Genomic DNA, 27,918 nt, shown 5'->3' with positions numbered 1-27,918 from the left:
AGCTTCCATTTAGGGACTAAGTGCCCCAAAACACTCCAAAAAATAAAACGAAACCTCCGGACAAGGCACAATAGCAGAAAAAGATACGGGGAGGCAGTTAATACAGGATCGGGGCTATAATTCTCAAAACGACCGGCCGGGTCGTTACAAACTGTACTACGTAAGTGATATTTTTCAACACGAATTTTGCAATAATAAAATAAAATACAATAGTTAACCACTATTCAAACAAACCATTTCCATTATGGCTTCAAAATCTTCTCGGGTCTCACGTAGGGTTCCATTACCAAACTAAACACCTACACATATTTTCCATAAAACTCTCCAAAATCGACAATGCCGCGGCAACGGGACTACGATGGAGACGAGGTGGAACCAGAGGAGGAGGAGGAGGAAGAAGAAGACGAGGATGATAGAGGACAGAAACGACGTAGATCGCATTTTATTGATGACGACGACGATGATGATAATTATGGCGGTCGACGACGGAGGACTGGTTTGCAATTTATTGACTTCGAAGCTGCGGTAGATAGTGATGAGGATGAGGAGGAACAAGACGCCGAAGACGGTTAGACTTCTCAAATTCATCAGGAGAATGTGTATTGAAAATAATGCCTCTTTTTTAATTAATCAGAACCTCGTAGGATCTGGAGAATAGGTGGAGAGGTCTGTTTATCAATGACAACATGATCAATGAGATATTTAGGGTACGCAACTTGAAGTTGGAACAAAAACTTATTTAAAATTTGGAGTTGGAATAAAAAATTATTTGAATTTGGAGTTGGAATAAAAAATTATTATTTGAATTTGGAGCTGGAATAAATAATTATTTAAATTTGGAGTTGGAATAAAAAAGTTTGGTGATTTGAGAGCGTGGGAGCACATGGATATCGCATAGGCGAGCGAGTGCATGGGATTAATTATCAGATGTGCGAGGAAAACATGTCTAGTATAACCTAGATATGACATGGAAATAGAGAGAACTGATGATGTTGTTTTCTATGGAAGTAAAATACAACAAAGAGTTGATGTAGGGCAAGTGAATATGTTTCACTTGCCTAGGACTCGGATGCTATAGAATACCGCAACATTTGGGGCTTGTAGTTTCCTTCTACAATGTGCTTTGATAATATCAGTAGTATATACTTAGCTCACAATCCTGTCCATCATGCCCTCACCAAACACACTGAAATTACATTCATTTTGTTCATGAGAAGGTTGCGTCTGGTGCTCTTAGTTTCGCTATGTGCGAAGCACTGACTAACTTGTAGATTTACTGCTGGCAAAATCTGCTGACAAAATCTATCTTCCCTATCCACAACTTTCACTCTTGCCTGACAAGCTCAACACTTGTCAAGACCCTGCATTGCTTGAGGGGGAATGATAGATATATATTTAGTTAAGTTAAATGGATAGTTTAGTCTTAGTATTATTTTCAATATTGTTTATCAAAGGATAGTCTGTTGGTGTTGACTCTTTGATTTTTGTTTGCAGATTTCATAGTGGATGGTGGAGCTGAGATACCTGATGAGGACGGTGCCAGACGTGAATATCGTCACCGGCTGTTGCCACAGGAGGACCAAGAAGAAGACCTTGAGGAACGTACGAGAAGCATCCAGCAAAGATATGCAAGGTCAGCTCATGTGGAGTATGATGAGGAAGCAACAGATGTTGAGCAGCAAGCTCTATTGCCATCCGTCAGGGATCCTAAGCTGTGGATGGTGAAATGTGCGGTATGGTGTTGTCACCCTGGCTTAAGGCACAACATTTTATCTTTTTATTTTTAACCATCTACATGTTATCTTGTAATTTTTTTTCTACATCGTGGTTTCTTAGATTGGTCAAGAGAGGAAGGTTGCGGTTTGCCTAATGCAAAAGGCAATTGATAGAGGACCAGAACTGCAAATTCGATCCGTTGTAGCCCTTGATCATCTTCAGAACTATATATACATAGAAGCAGACAAAGAAGCTCATGTGAGGGAGGTATATTATAGATGCCTATTTATCTTTTTTGTTTTGATTCACTTTAAGCATTAGCACGTCACATATAAACTATTGTGTGTGATGAGTACCTAATAACCCAATTAATTTATGCCACCTATCTACTGCAGGCTTGCAAGGGTATGCGCGATATATATACCGCTAACGTGAAGCTAGTTCCCATCAAAGAGATGACTGATGTCCTCATGGTTGAAAGTAAGGCGGTTGATCTTGCCAGGGATACTTTGATCAGAATGAAGACAGGAACTTACAAGGGAGACCTTGCAATGGTTGTCAAGTATTCTGCATTGTGTGTTGCATTGAGTAACTTATTTGATGCGCTCTTCTGATACTCTATCTTCCTGCTTTGTAGGTTGTGCATGTAGATGATATGGGCCAGAAAGTCATTGTAAAGTTAATTCCAAGAATTGACTTACAGGCTCTTGCAAACAAGTTGGTATGCTTGTCTGATCGATTCTTGTATTTCGAATCTTACTATAGTCGTCATTTAAATGTTAACATTGTTAGAACTTTTTGACTTGTCTAGTAAACTTGCTGACTTATGCACCTTTGTAAATTCCCAGCATTATCTAGTACTGGTTTTTTGCAAGTATCTTGTAAATTTTTCGCTTACCTATCCAAAAGAAAATTTTGATGCCCTTCTCGGAAAATAATTGTAATTTTAGTCTTCAGTTGGTAGGAGAGACTGGTAGGTTCTGCGTTTTGGAAATGCTTGAGTGTTAAATGTTTACATTGTTAGAACTTTTTGACTTATCTGGTAAACTAGCTGACTTATAGTCCGTTTGGCCAAGCTTCTAAAATCAGCTTATCTTGAGAAGTGCTTTTCTCAAAAAAGTACTTTTGGTGAGAAGTAGTTTGTGTTTGGCTAATTAATTTGAAAAGGACTTTTGAGCAGTAATTAGTGTTTGACCAAACTTTTGAAAACTTCTTCTAAGTGTATTTTTCTCAAAAGTGCTTCTTAGAAAAGTGCTTTTGGAGAGAAGCTGTTTTTTTTCTGCTTCTCCAAAACTGCTTCTGCTTCTCCTCAAAAGCACTTTTTTTCCTTCCAAAAGCTTGGCCAAACACCTCAATTTTTGGCCAAAAGTGCTTTTGGCCATAAAAAGCACTTTTTGCCCCAAAAAAAAGCTTGGCCAAACAGGCTATTATACACCTTTGTAAATTTCCAGCATTATCTAGTATTGGGTTTTGGCAATTACTAAATTTCTTGCTTACCTATCCAATAAAAAATGGTGATGCCCTTCTCACTAAATAATAGTAATAATAATAAATAAAGAAAAGAAAAAGAAAATGTTCGTGTTGCAAGAAACAGTTGACATTCCTTCTTGCATTTTTGATACTGCTTTTGTAGGAAGGAAGGGAAGTCACAAAGAAGAAGGCAGTAATTCCTCCGCCACGCTTAATGAATATTGATGAAGCTAGGTAACTGTTCCTTGGTATTTCTAGTTTCAATAAGAGCACAAATGGTCTATTTAGAATTGTTAAATCTTTCTCATGATTTGCAGAGTGTTGAATATATGTGTGGAGCGTAAGCGAGACATGAGGACTGGTGACTATTTTGACAATATTGGAAGTATGTCATTCAGAGATGGTTTCTTGTATAAGTCAGTGGCGATGAAATCAATCAGCACTCAGAACATACATCCAACTTTTGATGAACTTGAGAGATTTCGCCGACCCGGTGAGAGTGGGGATGGCGATATGGCTAGTCTATCTATTTTGTTTGCAAATAGGAAAAAGGGTCGTTTTATGAAGGGTGACCGTGTTATTGTGGTGAAAGGGGATCTCAGGAAAATGGAAGGCCATGTTGAGAAAGTTGAGGAAGATACCGTTCATATCAGACCAAATCAGAAAGGCCTTCCTGTGGTACTATCCCCCCTTCTTTAAATATGTGTTGTACATGCATCGAGTGTCTCAGAAGAAGTAAGTACTGTTTTTTTTGTTAACATGTTTCCTGACTGTGGCAGGAAACTCTGGCTTTTAGTGATAAAGAGATACGCAAGCACTTTGAGCCTGGAAATCACGTGAAAGTAATATGTGGTTCATCTGAAGGTGCAACTGGTATTGTTGCATCCGTTGAGGGGCATGTGGTGAACTTGGTATCAGATACAACAAAGGAGCCTGTAAGTTAAGCATGTTTGGAAATTTGAGGTCTGATCTAATCTGAAGTCCTTCAGAAGAATGGTGATACATACCACTTTTTTTATATCTGCAGCTCAGTGTGTTTGCCGATAATGTTGTTCTTAGTTCTGAAGTAACATCTGGTCTCACTCGTATTGGGGAGTATGAGCTCCATGACCTTGTAATACTAGAGTAAGCATTTTCTTCTTATAAGAGTAAGGGAATTGCATTACACAGTTTGTCCTTTTCGAACCAATAGCTAAATTTCTTAATTGAATACGTTTTGTGCAGCAATAAGAGCTTTGGTGTGATTATACGTGTAGACAGTGAAGCCTTCCAGGTGAGTATTATAGTTTTGAGGTTGAAGTTATTATGTTTATTGTGTTGCTCACATTCGAATGACATTAATAGGTCCTTAAGGGAGTGCCTGATAGGCCTGATGTAGCACTTGTTAGACTTAGAGAGATCAAAGGGAAAGTTGAAAAGAGAGGGAACGCGCAAGATCACTTCAAGAACCAATTAGCAGTGAAAGACGTGGTGAAAGTTATCGAGGGTCCTTGCAAAGTGAGTATTGTCCTTTCAAAAATTATCTTGTTACTGACATTTGTTCATGTGGTGTGTGTGTGTGTTATCGTCACAACCATTTTTGTTACTTATAGGGAAAACAAGGTCATGTAGAACACATCTTCAGAGGAGTTATTTTTATTTATGATCGCCATCACCTTGAGCATGCTGGTTTTATTTGTACCAAAACTCAATCTTGTGTGGTGATTGGTGGCTCAAGGGCAAATGGTGATAGAAATGTATGTCTGTATTTTCTTGCTTCTGGATGATTTAGCTATTGTTGTTGCAATTCTATCATATCCTTTCTCTTGCTGTCTGAAAACTGTGCTTACAGTGGAATTCCTGTAGGGTAACCCTTCTCATCAAGATTTGCGCATTTCAGAACACCACACCGTGCTCCTCAATCTCCAATGAGATCGTCTAGAGGTGGCCCGCCCATGAACTGTAAGTTTCTGATAATGGTGCTATCTTGATGTTCTATGATATTCCTTTTAGTTCATTCACCAAAGGAGCCCTTGTTTCTTATTCATTTGGGTTTTACATTGCATGCTATTTGTCACATTTATGATCTTTATTTTCATGTCTTCCATTTGAATCATTATTCTCCTAACTTTTATGCTTGGTGTGCTCTAGATGGAGGCAGACATAGAGGTGGGAGAGGGCATGATGCTTTAGTTGGAGTTGATGTGAAAATTCGCCTTGGCACCTTTAAAGGTTGTAAGGGGCGTGTTGTTGATATCAAAGGAACTTCAGTCCGAGTTGAGCTGGAGGCCCAGATGAAAGTTGTTACTGGCAAGTTTTTTTTCAATCTTGGTGCCCTGGTTCTTTTTCTTCCTTGGGTTGGGGGTTGGGGGTTGAACCAAAAATGATTCGTTAAATACAAAGGGCCCTCTTCTTTGTAATTTTGTGGAGGGAAGCTTAGTTGAATCCTGATTATGGACACTGTCGTCCAATTTTTTTTATTTTTGATTGCTTAACATTCTTTGCTGACTGCAATGTTTCTTGCAGTGGATCGCAATCATATTGTCAATAGTGTTAATATGTCCACACCATTCTGGTAAGTATTATTTCTTTGTTTCTAGGGAACCATCTGGATATGGTTTGGGAAGTGAAACACCATCACATCCTTCGAAGACTCCACTTCGTTCGTTCATGACACCCATGAGAGATCCTGGAGGTCCTTTTTTCTGCTGCTTTGTGGCAATGTTGTTCTTCATCTCTTTTTATTAATTTTTTGCTAGCTGTTTGACTTTAGCTTTTTTGGTCATTTTCCTCTATAGCAGCACCTATCCATGATGGTATGAGGACGCCGATGCGTGACAGAGCATGGAATCCAATGAGTCCACCTAGGTATGTTGTGTCATCAAAGAAAATAAGCCAAATGGCTTAGGGTTTTGGAAATAGAAGAAGTTCCATCTATCCTGCCTAATTCTTATTTGACCTGATACTAATTGATATAATCCTTGAAGAAATAAAAAAGAGCAATGTCCTCACGTAAAATGTGACATTCGTGTCTCTTGGATGGTTTAGGTCATGGAAAAGGATTTGTCGTTATGCATTCATGTGTGAAATTCTCATCTTTGTATAGCTGAAAGTTCTTCTCTCTTATATAAGATGGGTAAGGATCACATTAAAATTATGGTCTTGTACTTGAAAGCCTTTCAACCAGGAGGGTTGTGAGTTCGAGTCACCCCAAGAGCAAGGAGGGGAGTTCTTGGAGGGAGGGATGCCCGGGGGTCTATCGGAAACAGCCTCTCTACCCCAGGGTAGGGGTAAGGTCTGCGTACACACTACCCTCCGTAGACCCCACTAGTGGGATTATACTGGGTTGTTGTTGTTGTTTCTCGAAAGCCTTTGTGCATTTAGCTAGATACGGTGAAGTGCAGTGTTTGAATCTTCTTTTTGCGTTTGCGGTTACACTTTAGGTGGCATGCCCTCCTTTTAGATTACAGTCTTGTTATTTCAGTTTGTCGCTCTTACTGTCATAAAATTAGTGAGTTGGAGTTCCATTTTCTTGATATTAACTGGTTGCAATTGCAAAATACTAGGGACAGTTGGGAAGACGGAAACCCTGCTTCGTGGGGGTCAAGTCCGCAATATCAGGTTTTTACTCTTTCAACTCCGTTTCGGTGTAAATGGGGAGCTTTGTCCTTTAATGTGATTGTGATCCTTTAATTTTCAGCCGTCCAGTCCTCGTTCAAGTGCTTATGAGGCAGCACCTACTCCTGGTTCTGGTTGGACCAGCACTCCTAGCGGTAAGTACAGTGATGCTGGGACCCCAAGGGACAATGGTTTTGCATGTGGTAACCAGAAGTTTCCCTTTACAGGAGTCAAAATGAGACTTACATTGTTGTTTTGGGTCTTTATATGGAGAATATAATGTCATTATCCTTATTCCGTGCAGCTAATGCTCCAAGTCAGTACTTGCCATCAACTCCTGGTGGCCAACCACCAATGACACCGAGTTCAGCATATGTACCAGGCACTCCTGGTGGGCAGCCAATGACTCCTGGAAGTGGTGCGCTGGACATGATGTCACCTTTAGGAGGTGTGTCCCCTGTTCCTCGCAATATCTTGTGTGTCTTTTTAGTGACAAAAAACTTAATATATGTTGCTGAAAGTTTAAATGAGAAACATTTTAGTTTATTGAGCCAGTAAACTTGTGATCACCGCAGAATTTAGATATTTAACCATTATTCTCTTGTATTCTAGCGAAAGAAAACTTAAACATTTCTTTTTTCCGCATTGCAAAGTGATGAACTAGCGGGCTTGTATTTCATTTTCATGCATTTTGATTCAATGTTTTTAGGCTTTTAGCGTATAATTATTCCTTTCATTTTTTGTAGGTAATTATAGTGTGAGTTCCAGTAATAGATTGAAATTCAAATGTTGTCTTTTAGCTTTATGAGTTGAGTTTTTTCACGTTCTTAATGGTTTTTTTGGTTATTAATGTCAAAATTAGTATAGAATTAATCAAAATCACTTTGTGGGGAATGCAAAGAAGTCCGAACGGTTACTTCTTTACTACTTGAGGCATTAAGCAGAGATGAGCCTGAGTATAATGACCTTTAATGCTATTCATTAGTGCAAATGAATCTTACTTATTGTTTAAGCTTTCTGTGTATAGTTTGGTAATGCAATATATCTGGATTCTCTTGGATAGTTCTATACAAATTTCTACTTTATTAACATGTGCTTTACCTGTCATAGAGTAGAGGAGAGTTGCATGAAAACGCTTGATGTTAATGTTGACATCTCTGTAGTCAAATGTCCGCTAGAAATGTAAATCATGATATCGTTGTAACCGGATTAGCTTGATGGTGGTTTTTGTTGATGATCCAGCTTTATCCATGTTTGAGATTTCGTGCAGATTCACGCTTGTCATCTAGAAGAGTGGTTGGTTATTAATGGTATTTTCAACTTTCAGTAGTAGTGGATAACTTTTTAATTGCAGGTGGGGATACCGAAGGTCCTTGGCTCTTGCCTGATATCTTGGTCAATGTACGTAAGTCCAATGATGATACTGTCACTGGAGTTGTACGTGAGGTGCTAGCGGTATGTTTATTCTGCACTGATTTGCCTTTCCTTTAGATGGCATTTTCTTTGCATAATATGACCTGGGGATGTGTATGTGATTAATATTATCATGTAGAGAGTGTTCTCTCTTTTGAAACCGCCTAGGAACCTCTTAACCACTTCCTGAGTAGATGCATCCCATGTTTATGTTAATTAGGAAGTGAGTATTAGATAGTTATTTGGGCTATCCTAGGCAGTGGTAGTGATAATATCGACTTATGAATTTAAGGTTGTGATATTATCACTTGTAAATGATACTCCCTCCTTCCCAATTTATGTGGCACTCTACGGTTTATATGGCATTCTTTCATTTTTAGTCAGTTCCAAAAAGAATGTTACATTTTTTTATTTAGAAACAATTTATCTTTAGAATCCTACTTTATCCTTAATGAATTGATTTACAGCTATACAAGTATCTATGATTTATTTTAGATCACAAGTTTCAATTTTCATATTACATGCCAAGGCAAACAAGGCCACATAAATTGGGACGGCCAGAGGCAGTAATTTGGATCTTTTTTTTTTTTGCATTAGTTTCCGTGCTTTGAAACCTTTTTTTTTCTTTCGTTCATTTGATTTTTATGTGCAGGAGAAAATTTATTATTGCTGATTTTGCTGGATTAAATCTTGAACTTTGTAATTGTATTATTCCTTTACCAAAAGTAAAAGTACATACTCCATCACTCTTTCCATATTGGGATGTTTCAAAATGTGTGAGATCGTTCTATTCCTGTACAACTTTCACATCTTTCAAGCGTTTGAATTCATTAAACCATTCATGGTTTAACTTTGATGTGATACTCTCTTTTCAGTTACTACTTTTAAACATTTTCTTCCATCATTATTAATATGCTATACAAGTCAATAAAATGAAAAGAGAGCACATATTTCAACTTAATGAATTATATAATACTGTGTGTTAACTGCTCCACCTGTCGTAGCACACAAATCGTAGTTGTTTACATAATTCTAAGAAGGTTAAAAAAGAAAAAAGTTTCTAAGAAGGTGACTGCTTTGATCAGAGATTTTTTCTCCTATATGATCTCTTGCTGAGAACCATAGTTAAAATCTCCTTTTCAAAGAGGATAATCTGTCTTTTTCTTCGGAGAATAACCAAACGTTCTTTAACTTCTGGTGCAGGATGGTTCCTGTAGCGTTGCTCTCAGATCAAGCGGCAGTGGTGACACTATCATCGCACACGCAACTGAAATTGAGATAGTTGTACCGAAGAAGTCGGATAAAATCAAGATCATAGGTGGCCCACAACGTGGTTCCACTGGTAAACTTATTGGTGTTGATGGCACTGACGGTATTGTAAAGGTTGATGATACCCTTGATGTTAAAATATTAGACATGGTAATTTTGGCGAAGTTAGCGAATGCATAGTGAATATATTTCATGTCGTGTTAATCATGAATCTGAGGCTAATCTTAAAGGTAATACTGTTAGTAGGTGGCAGGAGCGTCGATGGTGGTAGTAGTAGTTGACAGTAGTAAGTAATAGATTGGCAAGTCATTTTTCTTTTCCGTGCTGCTGTCTGCTGATTTGGCAGTATGCAGATTTTGCACTATTTTTTTTAGTATAGAATGTGCCATTTATTATGTGAAATCTTCTTTTACATTGTGTGAACATATAAGATTACAAGTACATGCACCTAGTGGAAGTTATATTGCCGATTCTTTTCGGGAATCGGCTTTTAATTTTTCTAGATCCGGCTGCTCTTCGTTAAAGATTCTTTTTATTTCCTCAAGTTTATAATTAGATAATTGACGCTTATCTTCTTTGAAATCTTAAAGGCTTAGATTAAATTAACTTAACAAAAATTTTAATCGTAATTAATGAGATAATTTTGGGAAAAAAGTCACTACATTGTTAAGCAAAATCTGCATTCTCATTAATTTTGGCAACGTAATCTTCTTCTCTTTCCCTCTCATGTAACCTGTTATGCGGCGCCTTCCTGAGATGTCTTGGAAGAGCGATGTAAGGCTAAGCAATTGATGTTCGTGCGGTTATTAGCCGCCAACTAGGGTCCCCTCCGTATGTTAGACGAGACTGTCAGTGTTGTACGGGAAAATCGATATCAAGACTCAAGAGCAATTGAGAGAACAAAAAAGAGAGTGAGATGAAAGAAAGCTTGATTGCATTAATGAAAGCTATTACAGAAAGGTAACACGGTATCGAGGGGGAGAGACAACAATACAGAGAATTGTTTGCTTGCTTGAAAATTTGACTACTTGATCTTCCTAATAATGCTTAAAAAAAAACCATAGTTACATGACTTGACATAAATAAGTTAGAGAATCATAATGGAAATACATGAAGTAAAACTACTCTATATTTACAACAAAAGGGACTTAAATTAAATTGTCTTTTTCTTTTTCCTCTCGGCGCACCTTAGCGTGCCTTTGCTAACTTGCGCCACCAGTGGAAAATGCCTCGGGGGAGACCGAAAAGGAATATCACGAATCTCCAATTGATGGAGATTCTGACAACGGAAGGAAGAAACTCTGGGAAAGGGGTGGTAATTTCGCCTCAAGTTGCGCAAAATTGAGATGTAGCAAAAACTCTAACTCCTCCAATTAGGGTAGAAGATTCACAAAACCCAGCTGCAAATACAGTGGAAAATGTAGAGAAGAAGATCGTAACGCCTACAATTGCCATCGAGGACGAAGCAAAGTCAGATACGATAGAGGTAAGGACAGAGAAAATAGCAATAACGGAGACCGTCGGTGCACAGAGGAAATTGAATATGGCCGCTGAAAAAAAGGGAAAGGCTTGGGCTAACCTCTTTACGGGGAATAGATTTGCTGCAAAGGGGATGGATCTAGAGTATATTGCCCCATTGATACAGGATGGAGTCAAGGTGGTACAATTACAGAAAGAAGAAGTTGAAGCTGAAAATGATAAATGGAGGAAGGCAATAATCTTGTAGGAGACTCTCCTACAATTGGGGCACCGGAAAGGTTCATTGATGCTCAATGTAATTTCACAGCAAAGCCCAGAATATACTACCACAATGAAGTGTACTTTGTCGTTCTCTTTAATAGTTTGGATGATAAAAATGAGGTATTGTACTCAGGACCACTTACTATGAATAGTAGGCCACTTATTTTGAAATCATGGACGACAAACTTTAATTTTCATGATGAAGTTCTGAAAACCATTCCAATATGGGTGCAGTATCCTAATTTGCCTTTGGATTGTTGGAGCAAAAGGTCACTAAGTAGAATTAGCAGTGGTTTGGGCACTCCTCTGTACGCGGATGAATGTACATCTAGTGTTGACAGAATTTTAATATGCTAGAGTGTTAGTAGAGATGGACATTACAAGGCCCTTACCGAGAAGTATCGCGGTGTAAGATCCTTAAGGGTAAGTGTTCGAACAAGTTGTTGATTATGATTGGATCCCAAAATATTGTAATGTATGTTTGCAAGTTGGCCACACATGTGTAGAGAAAGGCAAACAAGTTATACCAGAACCTAAAAAGAAGATAGAAAAGCCAAACCTTCAGTGGAGGAACAAACAAACACATGATCAAAATAAAGAGAAAGGTGTTGCTACAACACAGGCAGTAGAGGCAGGAAAAGATGATACACAGCCACAGAAGGCAAATACTGCTACCCAACTAGGAGTGGTAATACATGAGGGTAATCAACCACTGAAGGGTACTCAGCAGGGTAATGAAGAGTGGCAAGAGGTTCGGGGAAAGTCAGCAGGAAAGGCTTAACCAGTTGCAAATATATCTTCAAGTACGGTGCTAACTAACGATGGATTTAGTATGTTGGAACACCAAAGAACTGAGCCTAACTGTACAAATATAGTAAAGGACAGAGGATAATGTAGTTTTGGCGGGACAAGTTATGGTACTCAACCTTTATCAATTCCAATATGAAAGTAGTAACATGGAATGTAAGGGGATTAAATAAAGTATATAAGCAGAAGAGGTGAAGGATTTTATTAGGAAGAATAAAGTTAGTATGATTGCAATAACTGAGCATAGGGTGAATGAACAATATGCTAGTCAAATAATAAAGACATCAGAGGTAGGTGGAGATGGTGTGATAACTACAATACATGCACAAGAGGGAGAATTTGGCTAATGTGAGATCCAGATTTGATGGAATTTACTTTGATTGAAGCACATACTCAGTTCATTCATGGTTTGTTGAACATCTATGCACTAAATATGAAAATCACCATTACAGGAGTCTATGGCCTTCACACTATTAACGATAGAAGGGGATTGTGGACTGAACTTGGAAATATGGTTCATATAGTGCAGGGACCTTGGATAGCCTTGGGTGATCTCAACTCTATAATAGACACGGATGACAGAATAGGAGGGGCACCGGTTCAAGATGTCGAAACTAGAGAATTTAGAAAGTTCCTATTAGACTCTGGTTTGGTCGAATTAAAAAGTGTGGGCAGAAGATATACCTGGACAAACTCACATGTGTTCTGCAAGATTGACTGGCCTTTGTCAACTCAGATTGGATGCAGAGTCTACCATACATAGAAGCTATAGTTATGGATCCGAGATGTTTAGATCACTCCCCCGTTGCAATTAACTTTGAAGATACTCCGGATAGGGGTCACATACCTTTCAGATTCCTCAATTGCCTGGCTGATCATCCAAGTTTCCTGCAGCTTGTAAAAGAAACATGGATGATGCAGGATCATAACCAATCCATGTAAAATGTATGGGCACGACTGAAGGCTATCAAGCATGTAATGAAGCAGCTGAATAAAAAAGAGTTTTGTGGCATTGAGCATAAAATTACTATTATCAGAAGTCAGCTTAATGAATTACAGTCAAGAATGAGGGATCCAAGTCAAACAACTGATCAATTTGAAGAGGAAAAATCTTTAAAGACTCAGTTGGAAAAAGGATCATTGATTGAGGAAGGCATAGCTAGACAAAAGTCTAGGATACAATGGTTGAATGCAGAGGATGCCAACACCAAATTTTTCTATGCAAGTATGAAAGGCAGACAAGTACAAAATCAGATAAGAAGATTAGTGAATTGATCACGCCCAACTATGCCTTATAAAAAGGACTAAGCGATCGTTACAAATATATTCCGGTTAATAAGCCCGGAGTCGAATCCCACAGGGAATTAACCTATTAAGAACAGCTACTAGACTCACACAAATTCACGCAATCATTCTTCAGAAATATTTAAGTAGCGAATTGGATGTTTACTAACTAAATATTACGTAATGAAAATGCAATAAATAATAACTAACTACGAACGTGTTATAGACAAGAATTGGAATGATCTAAGGTTATGATTTCCCCTAATGTCGGAATCCTATCCGCTACGTTTTCTATAAATTTGCCTAAGTCTTCTATACCGATCATGAGCACTCTGACTGTCGTAACTCTCTCCCGAGTAATTACCACAATATACTAGACATATTCTCCTGAATTACGCTAGCTGGCCTTAAGTACATCTCACTCAGATCGTACCAAGGTTTCGTTATCCCTATCCACCTTTAAACCCTTCGTATTGATCCCTCATATACGTTAGGAGTGATGTTGTTCAACAACTACCTAAATATGAACTCTCTCCCGAGTAATACATACTAAATAGGCACAGTTAATTGAGGGCCCTTCAATCAACAACAATAATAATATAGTTGAACAAATAGAGAAAATACTACGGCAAATCTATATTAACGTAGCAGGAAAATCATATTCCAATAGGTTCCATCAAAACCATATATTAAGAGTTTAGCTACTCATACTCATATTAACAATATCCAATTTTCTTGCATAATTAATATAAAAAGTAAAGATGAAAGGATGTAGAAATCAATGATTCTAACTCCCAACAGTTGTTCCACGTGCTATCCTTTCCTCCGGTTGTAAAAATCCTTCAAAGTGGCATTTTTAGGTCTATTTATATGTGTAAGAAAAGACCTAAACGTGTAGGTCAAATTCTAGTCAAACCAGGAGACGAACTAAGTCTTCAAAACTCGGAATGGACCTCGCCCCGGACTTGGCGTCGCCAAGCATAACGCCTGGTGGACCTCGCCCCGGGCCTGGCATCTCCAGGCATAACGCCTGATTAAGCTTGCCTCTCCCTTTCCTCGCCAGGTCTCTTGCAAGCTACAAGCCTGGCGTCGCCAGGTATATCGCCAGCTACAAGCCTGGCTTCGCCAGCTTCCCTTATTCAACTGCTCCCACGCACGCTTTCGACTTGTAAGTATCCTTTTTTTCTCTACTTTCATCTCCAATTCACCTACACATAAAATGGACTCTATTACGCGAAAATAAAGTGTAATTTATCATTAAAGTGTATAAAATGCAAGGCGAATAATGTGCTAAACCATGAATTATAGCCACACATCAATACCCCACACTTAAACATTGCTCGTCCTCGAGCAATCAAACTACACTTATAGACACAACCTATCAAGAAATTCCCTTAACTTTACCAAGAATCTTTAACATAGTCTAAGCACCAAGATGTAACATCCTCGCCTCAAGATTTGACTCATAAATACCATATCATATTCACAATTCACTTACTTACTCTAACATGGAAGCCAACGACATTACCTTTCCTTTATGAATCACGTGCCCTCACTCAATCAAAGAGCTTAGTTCCACCCACAATGAATTTTAAGAACATAGGAACTCAAGATAGACAAAATTCACTCGCTCTCAGAAATAACCTTCATACTCCACAAATGATGCATCATAGGCTTGCCCATAGTGTAATACTTGACTAATCAAATTCATTCAGTCTAAGATCAAGTAGGACTTTCATTGGCTGTAATGTAGGCTGCTAGTCAGATAGGATACATTTGGATATGAGTGACTACACCTCCCTTAAGCACTTTAATACATACACTTTGACATTCAAGCCCATACTTATGTCAAACCAAAACTCCACCTTAACTTTACTCTATTTTACCCCCTACTTCTTTAAGCACCAGTATATCACTAGCCACCACCATCAAGAATTATTTTTCATACAATACAGCTATTATTTATTTATTTATTTTCTCTTTTTCTTTTTCTTTCTTTTCGTTCAGTCCAAGTGGCTTTTATTGACATAATGTTTTTTCAAACGGTGCACATTTCTCCTTATTTCAATTGTTCCACTCAAAATCCAACCCACCACCCCACACTTTAACTTTTTCATAATTCATCACAATTCAAGTGCTCATGAGAGGTGACAAGGTTCAAATATATGGTCAATTCAAACAAAGGGGTACGACTTGTAATGTGGTTACCAAAGAAACATGATTATAGGCTCAAAGGGGTTAACTACGATACATAACATTTAGGTGGGTAGTCTATGTATGTCTGGCTTAACAAAGAAATGCCTATATCACTTCTCAGACTGAACAAGACTACTATTTGCTTTGCACACACACGGAGCAAGTTCTAAACATCAAATGCAATGCACATAATACATACAAACCTCACACAGACATGGCACATAACTCATTCAGGATTGGTTTTTATCACGATAGTCCAGTCAAAGCAGTTAAGCAAATTTAAGAATCTACGATTTAAGGTACTTATACTAGAGTCAAAAACTGAGCCTAAGTGTCACAACTAGAGTACTAACTATTCTCAAGACATCACAAAGCTAAGAGATATTGATGCGATTAGATGCATATCTTCGTGGTTCCTACTCCTAAAAATTAAAACTAACTACACCCGGTTCAACTAAAAACCCTTGGAAAAGAGCCATGGCCCAAAGAAAAACCAAGGGGAAATTACTACACTACCTAAAAAAAAATCTTTTTGGTATTTTTTATTATTATTACATTTTTTTTCTTTTTCGTATTTTTCTTTAGACTTACTTCCCTCAAGAAAACTGTCTAGGAGATCCATCGTCGGAATGAGTCCAAATTTTTTTTTGTTTTTTTATATTTTCTAACTAAAAACAAATAACAAGAAAGACAAAAATGAAAACAAATTCTTAAAACAAATAACTAAAACAATTAGCTACGAAAACGACACTTACTAAAACAACAACAAAAAACAACTAACAACTACTAATTTCTACAAGTTCCACCCCACACTTAGATCATGCATTGTCCTCAGTGCATGCACAAATTGACAAAACAAAAAAAGGAGTAGGGTGCAAGGAAACTCCCTGATCAAGCTGCGTCCTCATCCTCTGACGCTCTTCACTCTTCATCATGTTCTTACTCCTCGTCATCATCATCGTTCTCATCATCTGTCTGCTCCGGCTCGGCCTCAGACTGCTCAGGTGTGTTGATATCCTCATCATCGGGGAGTCTGTATCCATCACCTATCCCAACCAGCTGCTGGGTATGAGCATTGAGCAGGTACCGCTGCTCCAATAAAGTCATCTCCTCAGATGTGGTCGGCCGACTCCCTATCCTCAGTTGCAAATCCATCATCCCATAGAGATAGGCCATAAAGCTATCATCACAAGCATTGCACTCAACACATGTCAATGATGGCATGGCAATCTCTTATTTCAGCCGGAGACTAGTGATTTTCGTTTGTCGGAGGGGCTGATCGATGGTGTGGTCAAACTCGGGCTCCTCCTCAACCTCTTCGTGTCTTAAGAACTGAGTCAAAAAATTGGCAAATGGCATTCGATCAACTTTCTTACTCGTTCTGACTGAAGACATATGGTAGCGTATCAGATGGCCCGCATTCACCCTTTGACCCGTCATGAGCAAGTAGAGCACATAGGTCCTCTCACGGCTAATGAGCGTGTCATGATTGCATGGCAAGAGCCGTGCGTTTATCAGTTTAAGCCACACTTGAGCCTTCGCCTTCATCTTCTTCTTGGGGAATCTCTTATGCCGATTTGTTTTCTTATCCCGGATCCATGTTGTCGTAGAATCGACACCACAAAGCGTGTGTCTCAGCTCTCTATATGTTGGTCGGCGAATGAAGTGGTCCAATGGCTCCACCGAAACATCTGGCGCACCTAAAAAGTTATATATGGCCGTGGCTGAAAAATCTATCAAACGTCCACGAATCGGCACCAGCTGTTTAGTATCCTATGGATCAAACCCAGCATAGAATTCCCGGACTAGATTGATATTAATATCCCCTGTGTTCTTGAATTCATAGCTCAACCCCAAATCCTGGATGCCCTTCCAAATTGCCTGATACTTTGCTTTCACACTGCGTTCCTGGATAGCTGCTTACGAGTGTACATGTTTAGGCCTATAGCGCCTGTACCAATCCTTAGTATGCGGGGGTATGCTGTTGATGCCAAACTCCCGTTGGCCTTGGGGTTGTGGACGCATGGCTGCTACAGCTGCCACATCTTGTGCTCCACTTATACTGGAGGTAGCTTCTCCCCCTTTTCTCTTCTTTGGGGGAGGTGCGGAAGTCGCCTTTGCTTTAGCCGGAGCAGTGGAAGTAGCCTTTCCTTTGCCTGTGTCTTTTCTTGGAGGCATCTTCGTTCCTACACAAGTAATCAGTAATCAATTAAAACTGTATTACACATTACACACATAGTCTTACCCAACTTTCCGAGGTTACTCAGACTTCACCTCGTATTTTCTTAATATTAGAGTCCAACAACAACACATAGGCTTCCCTTGAGCCATCCCACACTTAAGATTTTAACGTGGTGCACGACTACACAACACTAGTCTATTAATCCCGGAGACTCAGGCTCCAATGGGGACAAGGAATGCCATTGAGGCATTATAGCAAACACTTAGCATGCAACTAGTGCCATGGGAGTGTTTATAGGGGTGAGGGAGTGCCTCACCCTCCCAAATTGGCTTGGGAGTTCCGTACTACCACATGTTCATACAATCGCAGCACCATTCCTATGGGGTTCATGGGGTTGGGACACACAAATACAATACTACAATGAAGAACAACCACCAAATTTTGTGTGTAATTTCATACCTTTACCTAACTCGAAATTGCAATGGAAAGAGATAACAATCATACCTTAGAAGCTTTTGAGAGGAAGGATCTGCCTCAAAATTCGCTCGTGAGTGTGAACTAAATAGCAGGACTAAGCTTGACTTCAATGGGGATGAGAGAGACAACAATGGCAGTGTGCTAGTGGGGGAAATTTTGTGCAGTGTGTTTGTTTGTGAGAAGTGCTGGTGACCAGTGTGAGGAGTTTTTCTTTGGAGTTTTATGTGTGTTTGGTTTAGGATTTTTATTTGTTTATATATTGGGCGTTTAAGTGGGGGTCGAAGAAGGGGGGGGGGGGTAAAAAAAATAAGGGACAGAAAATTAAAAGAAGCTGAAGAACATACTTACCTGGCGACGCCAGGCCTGGTACTTGGCCTCAACTCATGCGGCACCAGGCATAACGCCTGATGTACCAGGCTTTACCCCACACGGCGCCATCTCCAGCGCCAACTTTACCTGGCCTTACCCCCGGCGACGAAATCTCAACGCCTGGTGTACCTAGCTTTACCCTAGGCGACACTAGGCTTATCGCCTGGTTTCCTTCATGTGACGCTGAAAACCCTGCTCGACTTGCCCAAAATCACCTGCAAACTTGTTAGTACCTAAAAACGAAAAGAAAAATTCTAAGTATACTAAAAGTAAACTACGAATTAGGTTGACTCCCGACGAGCGCCTTAGTTAACATCGTGGAACGACGAATACAACAGTCCAATAGGTTGCCTCCCATGAAGCGCCTGATTTAACGTCGCGACACGATGCATGTAAGTGCATTTAAGGTATGCTCAACATCAGTGGCTTGAGCAAATGAGTCACCGACACTACTTTCGCGTCATCCATGCCCATATAATGTTTTAACCTGTGCCCATTGACTCTGAACGTGCGAGAGTCATTTTCCGCAGCAATCTCTACGGCACTAGTGGGGTGAATTTCTACCACACGAAATGGTCCTGACCATCTTGACTTTAATTTTCCCGGAAATAACCTCAGTCTTGAATTGTATAGCAATACCGCTCAAGAATATTTTTGTGATGTATCATCTTCATTCTCTCCTTGTATAGTCTTGTGCTCTCAAAAGCGTGGTATCGAAACTCATCAAGCTCGTGCAACTCTGTGACTCTACTTGTACCCGCAGCTTCTATATCGAGATTCAACTGCCTCAATGCCCACAAATCTCTATGCTCTAACTCCACTGGTAAGTGACACGCTTTCCCAAATACCAACTTGTACGGCGACATGCCGATCGGAGTTTTGAAAGCGGTACGATAGGCCCAGAGTGCATCATCTAACTTTCTTGCCCAATCCGTTCTTGTAGCATTCGCAGTCTTTGTCAACACGCTCTTTATCTCTCTGTTCGAAACTTCCACTTGCCCACTCGTTTGTGGATGATATGGGGTGGCAACCTTGCGGCGTACATCATACATTTCTAACAACTTTGTGAAGGCTCGATTACGGAAGTGAGTGCCTCTGTCACTGATTATTTCCCTTGGAGTGCCAAATCGGGTGAATATATTCTTTCTCAAAAAACCAATTACCCCCTTTTCATCATTTGTAGAGAGCGCTGCAGCCTCCACCCATTTGGACACGTAGTCCACAGCTACAAGTATGTACTTGTTTCCATATAAGCTGACGTAAGGCCCCATGAAATCGATTCCTTATACATCAAACACTTCTACCTCCTGAATTGGGTGCATAGGCATCTCATGTCGGCGAGAAATATTCCTGGTTCGTTGGCATTCATCACAACCCTTCACCCATAAGTGTGCATCATTGACAATGTCGGCCAGTAGAAGCCCGACTCCAACACTTTCGCCGCTGTCCTTACTCCCCCGAAATGGCCACCATATGGTGACGCGTGACACGCCTGCAAAATAGAAGATTGGTCTATCTCGGGGATACATCTCCGGATCATGTTATCAATACAAATCCTGAACAGATAAGGCTCATCCCAATAATACATACGGCAATCACGAAAGAACTTTTTCTTTTATATAGAGGAGAGGTCATAAGGAACAATACTGCTCGCCAGGTAGTCTGAAATGTCTGCATACCATGGCGCTACCTCAAGATTCGTGGCTAATAGTTGTTCATCCGGGAAAGTCTCCACAATCTCTTCCACCTCAACCTTCTTCTCGGCTCCTTCTAGCCTAGACAAGTGATCAACCACTTGGTTCTCCGTTCCCTTTCGGTCACGGATTTCCAAGTCAAATTCTTGCAGCAGTAGCACCCATCGAATTAGACACGGCCTTGACTCCTTCTTCTCGATTAAGTACCTGAGAGCAGCATGGTCAATATAAACAATTACCCTCGAGCCTATCAGGTATGACCTGAATTTTTCAAATGCGAACACCACTGCGAGCATCTCCTTCTCGGTCACTGTGTGATTTAGTTGGGCACTACTCAGAGTTCTACTTGCGTAGTATATTAGATGCATGACTTTGTCTTTTCGCTGCCCAAGAACTGCTCCCACAGCATAGTCGCTCGCATCACAAATCAGCTAAAATGGTTTCTCTCAGTCAGGTGCAACTATGATAGGTGTTGTTACCAGCCTCTTCTTCAATTCCTCAAAAGCTACCCTACATTCATTAGAAAACACAAAAGGGTGATCTTATTCAAGCAATTTACACAAGGGATTAGCAATTTTAGAAAAATCTTATATAAATCTCCTATAGAAACCGGCGTGCCCGAGGAAACTTCTTATTGCTTTGACGGAAGTGGGTGGTGGAAGCTTTTCGATCACATAAACCTTTGCACGATCTACCTCAATGCCTTTACTCGACACTAGGTGCCCCAAGACTATACCTTCCTGTACCATGAAATGGCACTTTTCCCAGTAGAGTACCAGATTAGTCTCGATACACCTCTTCAATACTCTTCTCAAGTTCATAAGGCAATCATCAAATGAGTTCCCCACCACTGAGAAGTCATCCATGAAAACCTCCATTATTTCCTCTACCATATCTGCGAAGATGGCCATCATGCACCTTTGGAGTGTGGCGTATGCGTTACCTAGGCCAAACGACATTCTCCGAAAGGCATAGATACCATAAGGGCAGGTGAACAGTGTTTCCTCTCTATCCTCCGGGGCAATAGAGATCTGATTATACCCCGGTATCCATCCAGAAAGCAGAAGTGGGACCTCCCTGCCAATCTATCTAGCATCTGATCAATGAATGGCAGTGGGAAATGGTCTTTCCAGGTAGCCATGTTCAACTTTCTGTAATCCATACAGATTCGTCAACCTGTTACTGTTTATGTTGAGATCAACTCGTTCTTCTCATTTTTCACTACCATCATACCGCCCTTCTTTAGCATACACTGAACTAGGCTGGCCCAGTTACTATTAGAGATGGGGAATATGATTCCCGCATCTAACCACTTAATCACATCTTTCTTCACTACTTCTTTTATGTTGGGGTTCAGCCTTTGTTGATGTTCTCTAGAAAGGTTTGTGTCCATCTTCCAGTAAAATTTTATGCATACAGAAGGTCGGGCTGATACCCTTAATGTCTGTAATGGTCCAACCAATTGCAGTTTTGGACTCCATCAATACATGCAAAAGTTTTTCTGCCTGCACATCTAACAAACTAGATGAGATAATAACAGGTAAAGTAGAGTTAGGTCCCAAGAAAGCATACCTGACATGAGGTGGTAAGGGCTTCAGTTCCATTTTTGGTGGCTATTCTATCGATGACTTAGCTGGAGGAGTTTTCCTTTCTTCTAAGTGCAAAGGCTCAAATTCGAGCTCCCTTTTCCAAAACCCTTGGCCTTCAAGAGCTAGTACCCACTCCGCTAAGTCCTCTCCATTTGCTTCATCTAAGTTCATGAGACAGGCTGCTAGAGGGTCTTTAGTGTTCAATGTCTCATCTTCCTCCTCCAAAATTACATCCATGGCTTCTATTAGAGAGCAGTTAGCAAATTCACTTGGTCGCCGTATAGATTTCTTCACGTTGAATGTTATTTCTTCATCATTTAGTCTCATTTTGAGCTCTCCAATTTCACAGTCAATTAAAGCTCTCCCAGTGGCCAAGAATGGTCTTCCCAAAATTATGGGAATCTCCTCGTCAACCTGACACTCAAGAATGACAAAATCTGCTGGGAACACAAACTTCCCAAACTATACCAATACATCATCAAGGATACCAGAGGGCCTCTTCACTGTCCGGTCAACCAGCTATAGTAACATGGACATGGGTCTAGCTCTTCCAATGCCTAACCTTTTGTAGATAGCCAGGAGCATCAAGTTTATGCTTGCCCCCAAATCACAAAGTGCCTTAGAAAATGCATAGTTGCCTATTGTGCCTGGGATTGTGAAACTCCTTGGGTCAGACAACTTCTAAACTATGGGTCTCGTCACAACAACACTACATGTCTGAGTCAGTGTAATGGTGGCCAAGTCTTGAAAGTCGAACTTACGAGACATAAAGTCCTTCTTCATTTTTGCATAACCAAGCATTTCCTTTAAGGCGTCAATCAATGGAATGTTCACCTGAATTTGCTTCAACATATCCAAGAATTTCTTATACTGCTCATCTTTTTGATACTTGGCCAATCTCTATGGGAATGGTGCTGGAGGTCGTTTCTTCCCTGTGATTTGAGTTTTATCTTGCTCAGGCACTGCTTCCACTGTCGTTTCTTGTGCTACCTCAGTCTCCTTCACAACCTCTTTTTCTTTGCTGGTGTTCTCTTGTGCATGTTGTACCGTCACCTCAGTTAACCTTGTTGAATCATCTATCTCAATGGGTACTGGCACAAGTGTTTTAGTAGGCCGGCTTTCATGAGCAATTTCTTGCTCGAGATCTAGGTCTCTACCATTTCGTAGACTCACTGCCATAAGCTAATCCGGGCCCTGCTCTTTTGGATTGATTTGTGTGTTTGCAGGTAACGTCCCTTGGGGACGATTATTTAGGGCCTTCGAAATCTGTACTAATTAAATCTCAATACCCTATATCGCTGATTCATGTGACTCTACTCTCTCAATTATTTTTCCAGTGGACCCAATCAGTTGTTGCAGCATTCCCTTAAGTTCAGCAAACCTATCATCGTGTCTCACAATCTGGTGTTGTTGAGGTTGTTGATAAGCCTGCTGCTCTTTTGCTGGTTGTAAACCTGTTGCCTTTGGTAAGGCACCACTTGACCCTGTGGTCGCATAGCTCTAGGATTGTTGCTGTTATTGTACTGCTGTTGTGCTGGTCTGTATTATTGATTGTGCTGACCCCAATTTTGACACCTTGCCTCTGTCCCCCATAGTTGGCCACATAGTTCATATCTTCTTGATATTGCTGGTTATCACCTTCCGCACTCCACGAGCAAACATATGGTTGGTTAATGCATGTTGTACATAAGCCCCCATTAGTTGCGTCCACTATGTGTACCTGCTGCTTCTGGCCTGATTCATCTATCTTTTTGGTGAGGATACTCATTTACGTCATTAGAGTGGCCATGTTTTAAGCTATAGAGTTGTTTGGGTCCAAAGCCATTGAATGAACTACATGAGTGATTGTAGAGTCTCTTGTCATCCATCTTGAGTTTTGGGCCATCTTATCAAGTAGGATCTTGCTTTCTCTGAATGTTTTGCTAAAAAATGCTCCACCTACTGAAGCATCAACATTGGCCTTTAAGCTGTCTGCCAATCCCATGTAAAACCTCTGCCCCAACATCTGCTTCGGAATGCCATGATGTGGACATTTAACCAGCATATCCTTGAACCTCTCACACGTTTCTTGTAATGTTTTTGTTAGTTTCTGCCTGAAGCTCAATATCTCATCAGTTTGTTTAGCAGTCTTATTGGGTGGGTAGAACTTGTTCATAAATTTCTTGACTAATTCCTCTCAAGTGGTGATGGAGTTTATGGGGAGTGAATTACGCCAAGTTTGACCCTCTCCCGTCATCGAGAATGGAAATAACAATAGCTTTATTGCTTCCGGTGTCACATTAGGTTGCCTTTGCATGACACATATCGACAGGAAATTCTTCAGATGTTGCTGAGAATCTTCAATGTATGACCCTGAGGACAGTCCCTTGTTCTGCAACAAATGTAGCATGTTGTTTGTGATTTGAAATGATTTAGCTTGTATCTGAGGGACTACAATTGCAGTTGCCAGGTTGTCTGCGGTGGGTTGTGCCCAATCATACAATGCTGCTTCTGGCACAAGAGGCACCACACCATGATTGTTCGGGTCATTCACATTGTTTCTATTGTTTACTTCGTATCCCATGTCTGGTTTGATTTTGTTCTGTTGAGTTCTTTTGCTGTTTGCCCTTCTTGTTTGCACGATTCAGTGCCTTGAAAACTTTCTCAGGATTTGATAATGCATCGAACAATTTACCAGTTCTTGAGGAGTTTCTAGGCATGCACCTGTAACGCCCAAGACTACAAACGTTAGAATTTCAATGTATTTAGTTTAAATTGAAGAAAATTGACTACACTAAGAATTTTAGCACTTATTTTAGCTGAAATTAATAACACCGTTAACTCCCCGACAACGGTGCCAAAAATTTGATCATGCCCAACTATGCCTTACAAAAAGGACTAAGCGGTCGTTGCAAATATATTCCGGTTAACAAGTCCAGAGTCAAATCCCATAGGGAATTAACCTATTAAGCACAACTACTAGACTCGCACAAATTCACGCAATCAATCTTCAGAAATATTTAAGTAACGGATTGGATGTTTACTAACCAAATATTACGTAATGAAAATGCAATAAATAATAACTAACTATGAATGGGTTGTAGACAAGAATTGGAATGATCTAAGGTTATGATTTTCCCTAATGTCAGAATCCTTTCTGCTACGTTTTCTATAAATTTGCCTAAGTCTTCTCTACCGATCATGAGCACTCTGACTATCGTAATTCTCTCCCGAGTAATTACCACGATATACTAGACATATTCTCCCGAATTACGCTAGCTGGACTTAAGTATAGTTCACTCAGATCGCACCAAGGTTTCGTTATCCCTAATCCCATCTTTAAACCCTTCATATTGATCCCTCATATACGTTAGGAGTGATGTTGTTCAAAAACTATCTAAATATGATCTCCCGAGTAAGACATACTAAATAGGCACAGTTAATTGAGGGCCCTTCAATCAACAACAATAATATAGTTGAACAGATAGAGAAAATACTACGGCAAATCTATATTAACGTAACGGGAAAATCATCCTCCAATAGGTTCCATAAAAACCGTAGATTAAGAGTTTAGCTACTCATACTCATAGTAACAATATCCAACATATTTTGCATAATTAAAATACAAAGTAAAGATGAAAGGATGTAGAAATCAATGATTCTAACGAACTGTCCTTGCCTCCGGTTGCAGAAGTCCTTCAAAGTAGTGTTTTTAGGTCTATTTATATGTGTAGAAAAAGACCTAAATGTGTAGGTCAAATCCTAGTCAAACCAGGAAACGAACTAAGTCTTCAAAACTCGGAATGGACCTCGCCCCAGTCCTGGCATCGCCAGGCATAACGCCTGGTAGACCTCGCCCCAGGCCTGGCGTCGCCAGGCATAATGCCTGGTTAAGCTTGCCTCGGCCTTGCCTTGCCTCGCCAGGTCTCTCACCAGCTAGAAGCCTGGCATCGCCAGGTATATTGCCAGCTACAAGCCTGGCTTTTCCAGGTATATCGCCAGCTACAAGCCTGGCTTCGCCAGTTTCCCTTATTCAACTGCTCCCGCGCACGCTTTCGAGTTGTAAGTATCCTTTTTTTCTCTACTTTCATCTCTAATTCAGCTACACAATAAATGGACCCTATTACGTGCAAATAAAGTGTAATTTATCATTGAAGCGTAAAAAATGCAAGGCGAATAATGTGCTAAACCATGAATTATAGCCACACATCATGAATACAGAGGGAGAGCTATTGAACTCTATGATTGATGTTGAAGATGAAATTACTGGCTTTTATAGGAAATTGCTTGGAACTGCTGCGACTCACCTCCCAGCAATTGATCCTAGAATATTGAAGATGGGACATAGACTAACAAGACAGTAACAATTAGATCTTATAAAACCTATCACTGAACAGGAAGTTTATGATGCTCTTACAGACATAGATGATAACAAGGCTCCAGAAGTTGATGGTTCTAATGTAGTTTCCTTCAAAAAGGCTTGGTCAGTTGTGGATAAAGATATTACTCAGGCAATCTTGGGCTTTTTTGCTTCTACTAATATGTGCAAGCCTCTGAATTATACAGTTGTGACACTAATACCAAAAGTAAAGAACCCTTCAACTATAAAAGAGTTTAGACCCATATCTTGTTGTACTACTGTGTACAAGATCATTTCAAAAATCATTACCGGAAGGATGCAAAAGGTAATGGATAGCTTAATTGACTCTAGTCAGGCAGAGTTTGTCCCAGGGAGGACAATAACAGATAATATTATTTTGGGACATGAACTAGTCAAAGGGTACAGGGGGAAGGACATATCCCCGAGGTGTATGTTGAAAATCGATATGCAGAAGGCATACGACTCAGTAGAATGGTCTTTCCTTGAGAAAGTTCTGATTCATCTATGCTTCCCTGAGAAATTTATAAAGTGGATCCTCGCATGTGCTAAGACAATATCTTATTCTATTGTCATCAATGGAAAGCATACTGTACCGTTTGAGGCTAAGACAGGATTGAGGCAAGGGGACCCCATCTCCCCCTTTCTTTTTGTGCTTGTCATGGAGTATTTTGGTAGGATGCTGAAGACATTGGTGTAGACATGTAATTTTTGACCCTCCCCGAGATTTTACACAATTTAGCGTTTAAATATTTAGTTTAGGTCTAAATATCGCCACTTTAACTAGTTTTGACTCTTTTACTTTATTTTAAGAACAAAAATTGAAAATTACTAAAAATAGTTCCATATTTCTCTATTTAATTCATGTATTAGATATTTTTAGAAGAATATATTACTTTGAATCTATTTTATTTTAATATAATATTTGAAAATACCAAAAATAGTTTCAACTTTAATTTTTAGTTTTATTTTAAATATAATAGTTTATTAAAATCAATTAAGAGTTTTTAGAAGTAGATTAAATGTTCAGCCTTTTCTTAGCCCAATTTGGTAGATTTAGAGCCCAATCCAAACCTAGGCCCATATTTTATCCTACCTTAATACATAAAACATTGACCCTTTCATCTTCTTCTTTTTTCCTTGGACACTACCCTAGACCTAAGGGCAGACCCTCCCCAAATCAACGGGGGACTTCTTCTGCTTCTTCATCTCACGCCCAAACGCGATCCCCATCTTCTTCTCCAAACATACGCCGCTGCCATCTCCGGCGAGACCTCCATCGCTGCCGCATCTTCCTCATCTCTTCAAATCCGGCCACCACCAACAGCCTTCCTCCTCCACACCTAGCAGAGGAACCCAACAGACCCATCGCCGCTTCTTCTCCTTCTTCCATCAGCGACCTCACACCCATCAACGACCCCTTCTTCTTGACCCCCGGAAACTCTTCACGCTATAACCTAGACGAATTCCACCCCACCTAATCTCCCAACAGCCGCAACTTGCAAAGAAAAATGGGGATAAGAATAAAAAGGGAAGTCACACACATGAACAGAGAAGAGGGTTTTTTGGACAGAAGCTTTAGGGACTGAAATTTGGACAGAAATTTGGGTGTCTTTGGACAGAAAAGAGCCGAGTGGTTGTTCGAATTTTGGTTGCCGTCGTGGTTTCGGATCCGGTCAGCAGTCCTTGCTCGATTTTGTTGCTGCTTTTTTTTTCTTCATCATCTTCCTTTCGAGCTCTCATCGCGTTGTAATTTTT

The 27,918-nt window shown here is 40.0% G+C and overlaps 1 pseudogene; it reads left to right on the top strand.

The window, feature by feature from the left end:
• On the top strand, window positions 237–9,967 carry LOC109235950 (annotated as a pseudogene).

The sequence above is a fragment of the Nicotiana attenuata genome, chromosome 12 (genome assembly GCF_001879085.1).
Source record: "Nicotiana attenuata strain UT chromosome 12, NIATTr2, whole genome shotgun sequence".
In the NCBI taxonomy this organism is placed as follows: domain Eukaryota; kingdom Viridiplantae; phylum Streptophyta; class Magnoliopsida; order Solanales; family Solanaceae; genus Nicotiana; species Nicotiana attenuata.
Note: the sequence above shows the minus strand (reverse complement) of the source record. Positions and strands in the feature narration are given on the sequence as shown.